General features: G+C 44.0%; 1 long non-coding RNA gene across 7 annotated transcripts; it reads right to left on the minus strand.

The window, feature by feature from the left end:
• Positions 1-4,664: 4,664 nt before the first annotated feature.
• LOC149321062 (uncharacterized) lies at positions 4,665-11,455 on the minus strand. 7 transcript variants are annotated; one of them, XR_016280455.1, is made up of 6 exons: positions 11,227-11,455; positions 8,168-8,266; positions 7,344-7,545; positions 6,329-6,388; positions 6,072-6,249; positions 4,665-5,078 (listed from the first exon to the last, which is right to left on the minus strand). It is a non-coding gene; the product is annotated as an uncharacterized LOC149321062 (long non-coding RNA). The 7 variants fall into 7 exon arrangements; XR_016280453.1 differs by having other exon boundaries at positions 11,218-11,455; XR_016280464.1 differs by lacking the exon at positions 8,168-8,266 and having other exon boundaries at positions 11,227-11,453.
• Between the last annotated feature and the right edge of the window lie 4,890 nt (positions 11,456-16,345).

Here is a 16,345-nt window from a genome sequence, read left to right on the forward strand (position 1 = left end):
AGTTACCCATCCGTTATTACAAATTACATCATTTCTATGAAAGGCCTCATTAATTGAGGTCCAAAGAGGCAATTTCGGGTATAACATCAGCTTGAACTTATTCCATACACGAAACAATGCCTTTCTAATTGTATGGTTTGTAAATTCTTTGTTGGCGGTTAATTTATTATAAAATAGAAAGGCATGAATCCCAAACACCGTATCAGATAGTTCTAAATTCAAAAGCTGTTTGTTTTGCAAATTAAACCAATCGACCATCCAATCAAAAGCACAGGCGTAGAAATATGTTTTCAAATCAGGAAGACCTAAACCGCCCCGAGTCGGTTTATCACATAAAATTTTGAATCTGACCCTGGGTTTTTTACCGGCCCAAACAAAACGGCTAATATCCTTGTTCCAGTCTTTAAAGGGTCGGTCATTTTCTAAGATAGGGATCGTTTGGAACAAAAAAATAATTTTGGGAAGTACGGACATTTTAATCATTGCGATCCTACCCAACCAGGAGAGTCCCAACTTACACCTTTTGTTCAGATCTTTTTTGACATTTTGCCAGAGTTTAACATAATTATTTTTAAATAGTTCTGAGTTTTTATTAGTAAGCCACACACCCAGGTATTTTACCTTGTCTGTTAATTTATAACCAGAACGTCTGGATAGATCTTCTCTATCCGTCTTATCCAAATTAATGGTCAACCAAACAGTCTTATCTCTATTAACTACAAGTCCAGAAACATTACCAAATTGTTTAAACAATCTATTTGTTCTTTCAATGTCCTAAAAGGGTTTAGAAAGTGATAACATAACGTCATCAGCATAGGCTTTGAGTTTCATCGTATCCCCTCTTAATCTAACGCCATGTATTTCATTGTTGTTACAGATTTCTGTATTTAAAAGCTCCAGAACCAAAATAAATAACAAAGGCGATAGAGGGCAACCTTGCCTAGTACCCTTGAAAATATGTATTGTTTTAGACCTTTCACCATTAATAATTAAATTGGCTGATTGCTTCTGATATATCCGATCCAGCCAACTACCAAAGTTTCCTCCCAAACTGACCTTCTTACAAGTTTCCTTTATAAATTTCCAACTGATTCTATCAAAATCCTTTTCATAATCAACAAATAATAAAGCCAATATTCTATCACAACTTTTACCATGATAATCTATAAGGTTTAACACATGTCTAACATTATCTCTTAACCTTCTTCCTGGTAAAAAACCGACTTGGTCAGGATGGATATATTCTTTAAGTACGAATTTAAGTCTGTTGGCTAGAATGGAGGCAAAGATTTTATAATCCGCGTTAAGTAGAGCGATAGGGCGAAAGCTTTTAGGTTCCGGTGTTTCATCCTCTGTCTTTGGGATTAAAGATGTGAAAGATTCAAGCCAAGTTCGTGGGATGTCACCATGGGATACATTGTTCATGACTAGTTTTAAGGGGATAACAATCTTGTCTATAAAGGTTTTATAATACTCAATTGGGAAACCATCCGGACCAGCTGCTTTTCCCGATTTAGCAGCCAAAATCGCGGCTTGTATCTCCTGTGTTGTAATTTCTTTATTCAGCAGATCATGATGTTCCAATGAGATCTTTAAAAAGTTCTTATCATTCAGGTAACGTGTTATTAAATCTTCAGAAATATTATCTTCCTTGAATAAACTCGAATAGTAATTTATGAATATCTTCTCAATCTCTTTTTGCTTAGAAAAGATGCTGCCACCATGTTTTATCTTAGTTATTTGTTTCCTGTGTATTTCTTTTCTCAGCCTATACACTAAGAATTTACCTGGTTTATTAGCAGAGTGAAAAAAATATTGCTTATTGTATTTAATCTTTTTGTTTGTTTCTTCTGTCAGTAAGATGGAGATTTGTTTCTTAATTATATTCAATTCCAGAATAAGATTTTTATCATTTCTATTTTTAGAATATTCCTTCTCTTTTATCTGAAGTTGGTTTTGCAATTCGTGTAGTTCTCGCTCCCTTATCTTTTTAATTTCTGAACTCTTTTTTATGAAGAAACCCCTCAGGACAGCTTTTGAAGCATCCCAAATAATATCGATTGGGGTTTCTTCCAACATGTTCTCTTTAAAGTAATTATCCAATTCATGTTAACTTCATCCACTATTTTATCATCATTGAGAAGGGTTGTATTCATTCTCCAATTGAATTTGCGGGAGCCAAATGATAGTTCCATACTGACAGATTTATGATCAGATGTGAAATTAGTGGACATGTTTATATTTTTAACTTGTGTACAAAGGGAGGGAAAGTTACTTTCGAGTCCTGAGAGCTGTGTTTTGGTAGTGAGCAAGAGGCAGCATACCTGCAGTAGTTTGGAGGACATGTGGCTAGAGGGCAACAAAGCTGGCTGGAAGTCCTCCTGTTTCTCTTAACTTGGCAATTCCTCTAGCTTGTAGGCAATGGTTTATTTCAGAAATCCCATTCCCCTTGCCTCCATCTCTCTCCTGAGGGAACAGCCCCAGGGCTGCTGGAGAAGCATCATATATAATGCACAGCTGGGAACAGTTGAAGAAGTTAGGCTCTGTCTTTACTGGCCAGAATACTCTGGGCTTTCTTGATGTTGTTGTTCATATAGAATCAAGATGGAAGAGACGTCAAGGGCCATTATGTCCAACCCCCTGCCATGCAAACAATCAAACAATCAAAGCACCCCTGACAGGTGGCCATCCAGCCTCTGCTTAAAGACCTACAAAGAAGGAGATTCCACCACTCTCCGAGGGAGTATGTTCCACTGTTGTACAGCTTTTGCTGTCAGGATGTTCTTCCTTATGTTGAAGTGGAATCTTTTTCCCTGTAGCTTGCATCCATTGTTCCGAGTCCTAGAAGATTATCACACAGGGGACGGGATAGGGACAAGATTGCTCCCCCATCCTTAACCCTGATGGCATGAAAGGCTTTCAGATCATTGCACTGATCCCGTCATTAACTGACAATAACCCGTCACTGTATTAATGAGAACTTCCATTAATCAAAATTCCGGCCAATGTTGCTTTATTTGCAGGTTAATGACAGGATCTGCACTTCACCTGAAAGTCTTTAGCGCCATCGTCATCATTTGCACTTCCCAGATGGGATAAGCACAAATGCGGTGTGAAAGTCCTTCCCACAATCATGAGGGAAGGACGGGATAATGACAGGTAGGCACAGGACGTCCTTCGTGTGATTACACACTTTTCCCCCTTTTTGAAGATGTGGACATTTGATTTCTTCAGTCCATTGTGCCTTCTGTTCTCCAGTAGTTCTCAAAGATTATTGCCAATAGCTCTGAGATTACTTCTGCCAGTTCTTTTAATGCCCTTGGGTATAGTTCATCTAACCCTACAGACTTGAACTCATTTATATTAACCAGGTATTCCTGTACTACCTCTTTACTTATTTTGTGCTGTGTTGCCCCTACAGTGCTGTAATTCCTCCCATTTCCTGCATGATTCCTTGTTTAAATGTCTTGGGATGAGGTGGAAGAAAAGAGAGCTGCTACCAGGCATTTCAATCTGCTTGCTGCCAGGACTTTTCTGCCCCTGTACTAAGCAGGACATTGTGGGCAGAAATGGGTTGCTGTGACTTTTGGGATGTGCTCATCTGAAAAAGGGAGACTGGGTTGGGAGTGGGAATGCTTTCCACAGCCAAACAAGGCAGAGCCAGCATGGACCAGTCCATTTCCCAAGCTCTGTACCAAAACAGCTGCATGCAGTTTCCCCAACATCTGCCATCACTGTGTAAAGCAAGCAATCCCTGGGGTTGGATTAATAATAATAATAATAATAGGTTTTATTTATATACCGCCCAATCACTGGGAATCCAAGCGGTTTACAATAGAGGGGATAACAGACAGTTCCCTGCCCACAGGCTTACAATCTAAAAGACACGACACAAAAGGAGAAGGGAATGGTGAGGGGGGGAGGGAATCAGGTCCAGCATTCTTCTCTCCCTCTGAGGCCTGGACCAAGGCAGATGGACCGGAGGGAGGGCTCTTCTTCTTCAGGCTAGCCCCTGATGGAACTGGGCCAGCCTACTCTCTCCCCCAGAGGCCGAAAGATGACAGTTAGGGAGGGAGGAGCCTCTTTCTTCAGGCTAGCCCCTGATGGTACTGGGCCAGCCTTCTCTCTCCCCCAGAGGCCGAAAGATGACAGTTGGGGAGGGAGGAGCCTCTTTCTTCAGGCTAGCCCCTGATGGAACTGGGCCAGCCTTCTCTCTCCCCCAGAGGCCGAAAGATGACAGTTGGGGAGGGAGGAGCCTCTTTCTTCAGGCTAGCCCCTGATGGAACTTTTCCCAGAGAAATAAAAACACTGGCTGCACTGTAGGTGTAAGAGTGCACCAAAAGTGTGGTTGTGCTGAGAGCATGGAGCAAGGGGGAAAGATGGCGTTTGTCTACTGGGACAGGGAGGGGGAGAAAAGGCAACACAATGACCGATAGGCAATGATTTCCTAAGGGCTAGTAAGTGGGCATGCGCTGATTGGAGGATTCTGGGAATGATAACCCAAAAAAGCAGCTTTTACAGTTCAGACTTTTTGACAGTTTGCCATGGACACAAATCCATCCATTTGGAGAAAAAGCACCCTTCCATTGCAGAGCAGCACACACATTAAGGAAGTCCTCAACCCCGCTCCAGACCCAGGTTCTAATAAAAAAGCACACCACTGATCTTATTGTAGCACTTTATTCTAAGGAAAATTCTGACTGATTTATGCCTGTCCTCGTGTCTGTCCAGCCTGTAATTTAGAATTCAAAAAATGGGTGACTCAGTCATAAGTGGACACAAACTGGTTCATATTAGATCATGCAAGCGGAGGAAACATTTGGATCCCAGAGAAGGAAAGGAACAAGGTTAAGCTGTGTAGGAGCTGCTGATCCCATGTGCTGGAGGTTGTCAAGGGTGGCACTTCCAGGAGAGGTGTAATGGGAAAGCTCTGAGGATGGCTTGGTAAGTGTCCCATTTCATCAACTTTTCTTCTGCTGGACATTTCCAAAATTGTATTTCTTGTTGAATTTACTTCCCCTCCATCTTGCTCTTCTCACAGCTCAGCACTCCCTGTTTACTGAGTGCTTAGGAACCACCTAAGGACAAAGTTTGAACAACTGTCATTTGTTTCATCAGAAAGAAAGGTGCAAGCTCACCCCAAACTCTTGCAAAAAAAGACCCTTATCCCATTCCTTATACTCCACTTTAAACTCCACTTCCTTCCTGTCCCAATCAAGATTTTAAAGCCTTCTCTTCCCATCAAAGAGCCACATTTTAACTCCACTTTAACTCCCCAATCTGATTTTCAAACCCCTCCCCCAGTACCTGGGAAGTGGTGTCAGGTGGTCAGGAAAGGTCCAGAGAAGGAGAAGGAGGGATGGAAGTGACATTTTCCCTTCCATCCTTATAGCCCCCTAAATTTTACCTCTGGCTTATCTACAGGTCATATCAAAACCCATGATTTTTACCCTGAAACCTTCCCTTGACTTATACATGAGGTCAACTTGTACATGAGGGTATACGTTACTTTCTTGGACTACAACTCCCAGCATCCTACAGGCAGCTAGGTTATTTTGAAAGCTTGTAGTGCCAACAAAAGAACATTTCCAAGCTCTGCTATGGAATGGAGAAGTTTCCAACCACATCTTCTGGAACCTTCCTGATAGCCAGAAGCAGACACCACATTAGTGCAGGGGCTCTGACCTTTAGCCATAAAAAGGCCTAGGAAGATAGCACTGAATTCAACTGAGAAGTCTTGGAGAGAATATTTGGGAAGGGGAATCAAATCATGAGATACCCCTCCTGCAGCCTTTAACCAGTATAATTTGGAAACAAATTTACCATCACCCATAAAACTCCCACAAGGTTCTTGGGGGTATAAACCTTAGAATCATAGAAATTGAAGAGACCACAAGGGCCATCCAGTCAAACCCCCTGCCATGCAGGAACTCTCAATCAAAGCATCCCCAACAGATGGCCATCCAGCCTCTGCTTAAAGACTTCCAAGGAAGGAGAGTCCACTACACTCCGAGGGAGTGTGTTCCACTGTCAAACAGCCCTTACTTTGGCCCCAGACCTTCCACACTTACCCTAGTTTTGAGGAGGGATGTGTCCAAATTGCCTGTTCCTACTTTTTACTGTTATGGCTTCATAATACTGTCAAAAACAGTGCCTTCCAAAGTTCAGAAATTCCAGGTTTCAGTAGTAAACTCAGCAAACCTTTATTCAGTAACTACAGGTTTGCACCAAAGACGTTCACTGTCAGAACTAAACAGGAAACATGTGTAAACATTAATTAAAGCACACACAATTTCAAATCATTGGCAGGCAAATTTTCATTCCTTACCAAAGCAAAGCAAACTTGTTCCTCCCACATTTCCATGTCACCTCCTTCCTGGTTTCTTTCCTGAGGAAAATAACTGTAGTTATTCTCAAGCCAGAGGTACTCCGTTTTCTCTGTTATTTCGAAGGGATGTGATCAACATCCCCTGTCAATAAACACTTCACTACATGCCCCATCACATATTCCTTCTGTCCTACCCCATCCACCATCTAAACACGCCATTAACTAGCTAGTGCCTTCAAAAAGGATGTGTCAGAGTTAAGACCTTGCTACAGCCTCCCAGGCAATAGCTGTACTCTTGCGGTGTGGTCTTAATTCTTGTATTCTACCTCCAGTTCTTACGTGTCTAAACATGGGAGGAAAAGACACGCCTTCGAAGGAGATACCCTGGGTCTAACCTCATCCCCTTTCCTATCTGCTCAAAAGCCTTTAGCTGAAGCTGGAGCAAAAGAACCAGCATTTTAAACTTGCCGGAGCAGGAAACATCTATCAGTTTAAATGGCCAAAGGATTCCTTTCTTGAAAAATTCCATCCCCAAGCATACACCGAGCAATAGCCAGAGTGAAACATTTGACTCTATACAGATGACCCACAACTGCTCAGAAAAGACATTTTTATGAACTACACTCCCAGATTCCCTCAGTCGGCATGGACAATACTGGGAGATGTCATCCAAAACAGTAATTCAACCATTTTGGGTGGAAATAGCAATAGGGTATTGGCCTCTGAGTTCACCATAACTCTGTCCTTACAGAATCATAGAGTTGGAAGGGGCCTCTCAGTCCAACCCCAGCTCAGTGCAGGATCTCCAGCTAGAGCATCCCCAGCAGTACTTCAACCTCTTTCTGAAGATGTCCAGAGAAGGAGGCCCCATCACTTCTCTAGGCATTTGGTTCCATTGTCGAAGTGCTTTCACTGTCAAGAGGTTCCTTCTAATGTTCAATAGAAATCTACCCTCCTTTATCTTAAAACCATTAGACCTGGTCCTACCCTCTGGGACAGCAGAAAACAGGCCTACCCCCTCCTCTCTGTAGAAGCTTTTGCTCTCTGTGGCAGCTTTTGAGGTATTTAAAGACTGCAGTCATGTCACCCCTCAGTCTTCTCTTCAGCCACCTCCTTCAACCTCTCCTCATATTTTTGTTCTCTATATCTCTTATCTTCTTTGTTGCTCTTCTCTGAATCTGCTCCAACATGTCTATACTCTTCTTAAAATGAGGCATCTAAAATTGGAGGAAGCCAGATGAGGCCTGATCATCACAGAATATAATGCGACTATTACCTCCCTTGACTTGGAAACTATGCTTCTATTAATGCAGGCTAAAATCACAATCATCTTCTTTGCTGCAACATCACAGTGCTGACCACATGCCCCAAATCTTTTCTTGAAGCTGTAAAATGCACATTCACGCATAGCTAGAACAGTCAGATCTTCTGATCATTGAGCAATAGGCAAATATTTATCATTCCAGCCTTGGAATATAAGTCTTGGAGTGTACGTTACCCTCCTCTAACTTAAAATCATTTGATCTGGTCCTACCTCTGGGGTAGCAATGAACAAACCTGCAGCCCTCTCTGTGACAGTCCTTGAGGTACAGTATTTAAAGACTGCAATCATGTCACCCTGAGTCTTCTTTTCACAAGGCTGAGCATAACCAACTCCTTCAACATTTCCTCATATGATTTGTTCTCTCTATCTCTTATCTTCATTGTCTTTCTCTGAACTGTATCATGTGCATTAATATGTCCTTATTATGACTGATTCAAAGTTTCTCATTTTCCAGAAAAAAATCCAGGCAGAACAGTAGTCACCCCTCCAGACATCAAGAGAGAAAGCATAATTACCTCTCCAAAAGACAAGGACACTTGTGATACAGAGATTCAGGATTAGGCTCACTTTTCAGATGAATAAACAGTGACAGGATGAGTCAGGATATTGAGAACCTATAAATAACAGGTAACTTGAAGGCACGTACACATAGTATTCTTTTAGATGCACAACTTATAGGTGTTTGCCATAGACCATATAGCATAGACTTCTACACACCCACATTGCCAACCCAACCTGCAAAAAAATCTGGAGGCTTAAATCAATGTACGGACTAGCTGCAATGTAAATATTGTTATCTCTACACATACATTTGACTGAACACAAAAGATGCAGTGCACTACCGCACCTTTGCAAACATGTACAGACAGGGTGAGAATAATTCATAAGGGGCGGCAGAGGCAAATCCTTCTATGCTCAGATGCAGCCACAAGTAAATTCATCTGGCAGAGTTAGGCACATACATGAGCAGTCTAGATCACTGCTTCATATCTAGTTTGATCTTTCCAGTTCAATCCTGCCTTTGACACAGCAGTTTCCAGCCTTTGGTCTTCCATTTGTTTTGGACTTCAGACCCCAGAAGTCCCAGCCAACAAGTGAGGAATCATGGTAGCTGAAGTCCAAAACATTTAGAGGACCAAAGGTTGCAAACCACTGCACTAACCCAATCTTTTCAGGTCAGGTGCCTTCCAGATGTGTCATGCTACTCTTCCTATCACTGCCAGTCATGCTGCTGAGAATTATGGGAGTTGTAGGCCAACAGATCTGTAGGACACCAGAAATCTGCAACAAGGCCCAGCTGGTTTTGGGCAAATTTCCAGTGGGGAACTTCTTTATGACAAACATGGGCTCTAACAGTGGATCTCTATAGATGTGAAGGGTGTAGACCCATTTGTAATCCAAACTAGTGCCTGGTAGCCATTGCAGTTCAGATGAAGCACCAACACAAGCAGCCAGTCCTCATTAAGGTCCATTGTAGCTCCTCTAGTGCTTGAAACATTACAGTGGTTACATGCTCTGTCTCTCCTGTGTGCCAGCTGTAAGGGCACAGGGGGCATCTCGTCATTTAAATCTCTCTTAAGGTTCACTTTTTCTAAGTCTTGTATAGTAGTGGTTAGAGCACTGGACTTTGACTCTGGTGATCAGATTTCCCACTCGAGCATAAAAACTCACTGGATGGCCTTGGGCAAGTCACACTTTCTCAGCCTCAGAGCATGGCCATGGCAAACTCTCTCTGAATTAATTTGCCAAAAAACCCTCCGATCAGTTTGCTTTAGGGCCACAATAAGTTGGGAATGACTTGAAGGCATACAACAAAAACCTAGACTGTTCTTTTGACCCGAGAGCCACTTTGAGCTCCAGTTTATTTTGGGGGGGGGGGGGGGGGGGAAGCGGGATACAAATAAAATGCCATTGTTGTTGTGTGCCTTCAAGTCATTTCTGACTTGTGGTGACCCTAAGGCCATCCTATCATAGGGTTTTCTTAGCAAGATTTGTTCAGAGGTAGGGTGACCAGACACCCTCCTTTTCCATGATATGTCCTACATTTCAGCCTTCTGTCCAGGAGGAATTTCAAAACATCCTCCATTTTGAACATGATTAAGAAGCACAAATTTATATTTACAGTGAGTCCTTGGTATCCACTCTGTTTGGTTCCAGAATGCCCCCCCACCCCCGGCGTAGATACCAAAATCTGTGGATACCCAAGTCTTATATGCATTGTATAAAATGGCAAAATCAAGGTTTGGTTTTTGCAATTTATGTATTTTTAAATATTTTCAAGCTGTGGATGGTCGAATGCACAGATAAAGAATCTGTGGATATGAAGGGCCAACTGTGTATTAATGTTTTTAGCTTTTCTTTGGTCATGCCTTCCATTTTTCTGGAATGCTGCAGTGCCTTGTCCTCCTTTGTGGTTAGGCCATCTGGTCACCCTGTCTCTGACTTGTTGTTGTTATGTGCCTTCAAGTCATTTCCAACTTCTGGTGAACCTATCATGGGTTTTTCTTGGCAAGATTTGTTCAGAGGTTTGCCACTGCCTTCTCCGGAGGCTGAGAGTGTGTGACTTGCCCATGGTCACCCAGTGGGTTTCATGGCCAAGCTGGGAATCAAACTCTGACTTCCCGAGTTAAAGTCCAACACTCAAACCACTATATCAGTGGTTCCCAAACTTTGTTCCTCCAGGTGTTCTGGACTTTAACTTCCTGAAGCCAAAGCCAGCTTGGCCAGCAGTCAGGAATTCTGGAAGATGAAGTTCAAGGCATCTGGAGGAGCAAAGTTTGGGAATCACTGAATAATAATAATTGCTAAGCCATTAAAGTTGGCTTTAACCCAGGGTGACTAAATGTCCTCACCACAAAAGAGGAGCAGGCGCCGCAAAATGGAGGACACGACCAAAGAAAAACTAAAAAACACCCAGAAATGTAAATTCATGCTTCTTAGTCCTGCTCAAAATGTAAGATGTTTGGAAATTCCTCTTGGGAAGAGAGCTGAAATGGAGGACATGTCCAGAAAAAGGAGGATACCTGGTCACCACTCATAGAAACGCAAAGCCATGCTTTTTGCCATGGTTCAAAATTGGAGGACCTTTGAGGAATTCCTCCCCGGCAGAAAATAAAAAAAGCTAAAAACACTCCTTGAAATCCATGTTTCTTAGCCAAGGTTCAAAATGGAGGACATTTGGGAATCCTTCCTGGGCAGAAAATACAATCTAAAAATGTTCATATAACTATCGATCCATGCTTCTCAGGCATGCTCAAAATGGAGGACATCTGGGGACTTCCTCCTGGGCAGAAAAATGAAAAGTTAAAATGCCACTCCTAGAAATATTTCTATGCTTGCTTGTTAAGTCCTACCCCAAATGGAGGGCGTTCGAGGAAAAAAATGGAGGACGTGCCCAAAGAAACGCTACAAATACACACACACACCATGCTTCTTAGTCCTGCTCCAAACGGAGGGCATGGGGGGGGGAATCCCTCCTGGGGCAGAAGGCTGGAAATGGAGGACGCGTCCGGGAAAAGGAGGACGGGCCTGTTTCCCTCCCTCCCATGTCCCTATCTATACTCACCCCACTTACCAGACCCCACAGCTGGGGGGGCAACCCCAGGAGACTGGGAAACTGGGAGAAAGAGACACAAAATGGGGGCTTGGGGGTTTCAGGCCCTCTGCCCCCAAGCCTCCCCTCAGCCTCCTGGTCTGCCTCATCCCTGCCAGGCGAGGATGGCGAAGGATGCTCCTCTGCCAAAGCCCCCATATGGCCAGCTGCATTAATGGCCAAGCCTTTCCCTTGCGTTGCAAGGCATGCCGGGAAGCTGCCCAACTTTCCTCCCTTCTTCCCCTCCCATTGGCTGGAAGGAAGGGGCCGGGTGGGAGGAGGAGCTGCCAAAACACCCTCCAGAAATGCTCCCCTCCTCCCTCCACAGTTGCAGCTTTGGCTTTTGCAGATGTGGTTATGCACGGGTTTTATTAATACGTTTTCTCAAAGAATATCTAGGTCCTCCAACGCAATTCTGTGGTCAACTTTAACTAAAAGTTGCACTGAGAGAGATTCCTAGAGAGAATACTAGGCATTTGCAGCAGCACCTCCAGCACAATGTCTGGCAGGGGTTGGTCACAGAGTCATGGGCGGGATACAAACCGCCGCTTTGCGGCGCTTCCCCGCCGCCGCCGTTTGCTCCGCGTGGGAGCTGCAGCAGCCAAACCGCGCGGCTCCCGCGCAGAGCAAAAAAGAAGCTCCATTTCGGAGCTTCTTCTTGCGGCGCACTGATGACGTCGCGAAGCGCCGCTGGCGCATTCGCGACATCATAGGCGCTGCGACAGGTCTGGACGCTATGCGTCCAGTACGTAAAGATGGCGGCGCCCATGTGGAAGGGGCGCCGCCATCTTGTATGTATAGGATACGTACTAGGGTTAGGGGTGTGTGGAAGCACCGCCCCTTCCTAACCCTAGTATGTATCCTATACATACTATATGGCGGTTTGTATCCCGCCACAGAATCATAGAGTTGGAAGAGACCACAAGGGCCATGCAGTCCAACCCCATTCTGCCATACAGGAACTCTCAATCAAAGCATCCCCATTGACAGATGGCCATTGACAGCCTCTGCTTAAAGACCTCCAAAGAAGGAGACTCCACCACACTCCAAGGAAAGAGTGTGTTCCACTGTCTAACATCTTACTGTTAGGAAGTTCCTCCTAATGTTGAGGTAGAATCTCTTTTCCTGGAGCTGGCATCCATTGTTCCAGGTCCTGATCTCTGGAGCAGCAGAAAACAAGCTTGCTCCCTCCTCAATATGACATCCCTTCAAAGATTTAAACAGGGCTATCATATCCCCTCTTAACTGTCTCTTCTTCAGTCGCACCAGAGGACCTAGAGATTCCTAGAGAGGGGTTCTCTCAGGTTAAAAACATAAGTGTTTTTGTTATTTGTGGTCCTGTGGCCCTAACCCCATCAAATGTGGAGAGACGAGTGTAGTCCACTTTGAGACTGCTCAAACTGCCCTGGCTCAATGCTAGGGAATTCAGGGAACTGTAGTTTTGTGAGGTATTGAGCCTTCTCTGTCAGAGAGCTCTGGGCCCACCACAAACTACAGCCCCCACTCAGTTCAAGCAATCTCAAACTGAGTTATTGCTGCAGGGATGTTTCAGAGCTAAGCAGAGGAGCCTCTTTCTCCTCAGCCAGGGGGACCAGGTGTCCCAAGCGCAAAGAAAGCTGGACTTTTCAGAAAAAATGGAGGACGTGACAACATAGGAAAGTGAAAAACACTAATAGGACATGGAAAATTCATGCTTTTTAGTCATGGTCAGAATGGAGGACATGTGGGAATTCCTGGACAGGAAATCAAAGCTAAAAAACCACTCATAGAAACACGAATTCATACTTCTCAGGCATGTTCAAAATGGAGGACATTTGGGGATTCCTCCTGGGCAGAAAAAATAAAAGCTAAAACCATTAATAGAAATATAAATCCATGCTTTCTAGCCATGCTCAAAATGGAGGACATTTGGAAACCCCTCTTGGGCAGAAAATACAATATAAAAACATCCATATAACTATAAATCCAAGTTTTTTAGTCTTGCTCAAAATGGAGGAAATTTGGTAATCCCTCCTGAGCAGAAAATACAATCTAAAAACACTCATATGAATATAAATCCATGCTTTTTAGCCATGCTCAAAATGGAGGACATTTTGGAATCCCTTCTGGGCCAAAAAATAAAAACACTCATATAAATGTACCGTATTTTCCGGCGTATAAGATGACTGGGCGTATAAGACGACCCCCAACTTTTCCAGTTAAAATATAGAGTTTGGGATATACTTGCCATATAAGACTACCCCTTTTCCAATGCACACCAAATAAAAATTAAAAAAACATCAGATTTGATTTCAATATGGTAATTTTAATTAAAATGCTTATGACATGCAGGTACTTAGCAGGAAAACTTGTTGTATGCAAAGCCTGCTTGGATTGGTCAGCTCTCCCTGCCTGCCCAGCCCTCCCTGTCTCCAAGATTTTCTTCCAACGTACTTGTACAGCGCTGCCCTTGCTGCTTTCATACGGTCGCCACATACGGAGGGGATGAGGCCACAGCCATTTTTGAGTTCCCTCCACCATATGCAGTGACCACAGATTCTCCAGTCCGGCTCGGAGGTTTCAGCACCCGCCCTATAAGACAACCCCTGACTTTTGAGAAGATTTTCCTGGGTTAAAAAGTAGCCTTATACGCCAGAAAATACAGTAAATCGAAGCCTCTTCTTAGTCAGGCTCCAAATAGAGGACATTTTGGAATTCCTCCTGCGCAGAAAAGAAAAACTGAAAAACACACATCTCAATTGAAAAGAACAATACCATTAAAAACATACAAAAGTGTTGGGGGGTTTTCTGCAGTATTTAGCCTTAGTCCCACTCTCTCAGCCTGAGAGCATGGCAGGGGCAAAGAAGAAAACAGCAAAGAAAACCCAGAGGTAGGGCCACTTTAGGGTCGCCATAACTCGGAAAACAACTTGAAGGCACACAACAGCAACAACCACCACAAGTCAGAAACAGGGTGACCAGGAGGACAAGGCACAGCAATACGTAGCGTAGGTCATTCGAGAAAAATGTGGGACATTACAAAACAAAAGGTGAAAAACACTCATGGAAATCTAAATTCATGCTTCTTAGCCACGCTCAAAAGGGAGGATGTTTGGGATTTCCTCCCAAGCAGAAAATAAAAGCTAAAAACACCAATACAGTTGTAAATTCATGCTTCTTAGTCAGGGTCAAAATGGAGGAGATTTTGGAATTCCTCCTGGACAAGAGGTTGAAATGTAGGGCATGTCCTGGACAATTAGAACATCTAGTCACCCTGTCAGCAAGTACTCTGCTTAGGTCTTGCAGATTCAGGGCTGATTGTGTCCAGCCATCTGGAATGCAGTCTTCCTCTTTTCCTATTGCCTTCTATCTTCTTACAAGCATTATTGTCTTTTTTAGTGATTCATATTTTCTGGTGATGTGGCCAAAGTATGACAGCCTCAGTGTAGTCATCTTGGCTTCCAGGGAGAGTTCAAGCTTGATTTACTCATCAGCCCATTTATTTATCTTCTTAGTAGTCCATGGTATTCACATAGGGTTGCCATATCCCGCCTGAGGGCGGGACTTTCCCAGCTTTGGGCGGGTCCACATGGTCCTGTCCCGGTTTGCCCTTTGTCCCAGGATTTCCCCTGCCCCCGGGCTTTGTTGCAAAGTCTGCAACAGCGGTGGCGGGGGAAAGAGAGAGGCCTGTGTAGGCCTCTCTCCTTTGGCGGGGGGGGGCTTCCATCCCCTCTTTGGCTCTGCCGGAGCCGAGGGAGGGAAAGAACCCTCGCTGAGGCCAGACTTCTTTCCCTTCTTGGTCCCCGCCGCCATGGACGGAGCCCAGGCAGGGAAAGAAAGCCTCCCTGAGGGGAGGATTCTTTCCCCGCCTGGGCTCCGCCGCTGAGGACAGAGCCCAGGCGGGGGAAAAAACCTCGCCTCAGCGAGAATTCTTTCCCTGCCTGGGCTCCAACGCCGAGGACGGAGCCCAGGCAGGGAAAAAAGCCTTTCCTCTTCTTTCTCCTCCTCTTTATCTTCCTCTTCTTCTTCCTCCTCTCCTCCTTCTCCTCCTCCCCTTCTTCTTCATCTTCTTCCTCCTCCTCTTCTTCCCCTCTTCCTCCCCTTCTTCTTCCTCTCTACTTCCTCTTCTTCCTCCTCCTCCTCTTTTCCCCCTCTTCCTCCTCCTCTTTTTCCTCCTCTCCTCCTCCTCCTCCTCCTCTTCTTCCTCCTCCTCCTCTTCTTCTTCCCCTTCTTCCTCTTCTTCTCCTCCTCTTCTTCCCCCCTCCTCCTCTTATTTTTATATTATTTTTCCTATTCTTTCTCCTTCTTTTCTTCTTTCTCCTTCTCTTTCATTTTTCTTCTCCCCCCCTTCTTCCTCATCTGTTGTTGTTGCTGCTGTTCTGTGTGCCTTCAACTCCTTTCCAACTTATGGCGACCTTGGTTATAGAATAAGCAACTGAAATATGTAATAACCTATGTTAAATATATAACCATGTTAATGTTAAACCCAAAGGGATTGGTTATGCAATAAGCCTCTGAAATATGCAAGAAGCCATGTCAAATGCCCCAATGTGCTGTTGTGTGTTTTGGATTTGGGGGGGGGGGTGTTTGGCCAGAAAGGGAAGTACATTTCTGCCATCTGTCCTCCATTTTGATCATGCCTAAGAAACATGCATTTATATTAACATTAAAAAAAAAATCATTGAATTTTTTCACGTGTCCTCCATTTTTAAAAAATGTGTCCTACATGTGTCCTACATTTGTCCCGGTTTGGAGGTCCTGACTTATGGCAACCTTATATTCACAGGACTTTCCTCTACACCACATTTCAAATAATTCTCTTCCTCTTAGCTTTCCTCATTGTCCAGCTTTCGCATTCATACATAGAAACTGAGAATACAATGACATGAATAAGCATCTCTCTTTGGTATTCAATGCTATATCTTTACACTTGATTTCAGTTCCCTCATAGCTGCCCTTCAAGGTCCTAGCCTTCTTTTGATTTCCTAATTGCAGTCTCCATTCTGATTAATGATTGAGCTAAAGTATAGGCAATCTTTATTTCAATGTCTGCACACTTGCTTAGAGATTGCACCTCCCAGGCATGCCTAGCTAGCCAGTGGTGAAGGAAGGGGAGTTATTG

Source organism: Sceloporus occidentalis, unplaced genomic scaffold (genome assembly GCF_023333645.1).
Source record: "Sceloporus occidentalis isolate IW3139 unplaced genomic scaffold, rSceOcc1.0.p SCAF_1, whole genome shotgun sequence".
Classification (NCBI taxonomy): Eukaryota; Metazoa; Chordata; class Lepidosauria; order Squamata; family Phrynosomatidae; genus Sceloporus; species Sceloporus occidentalis.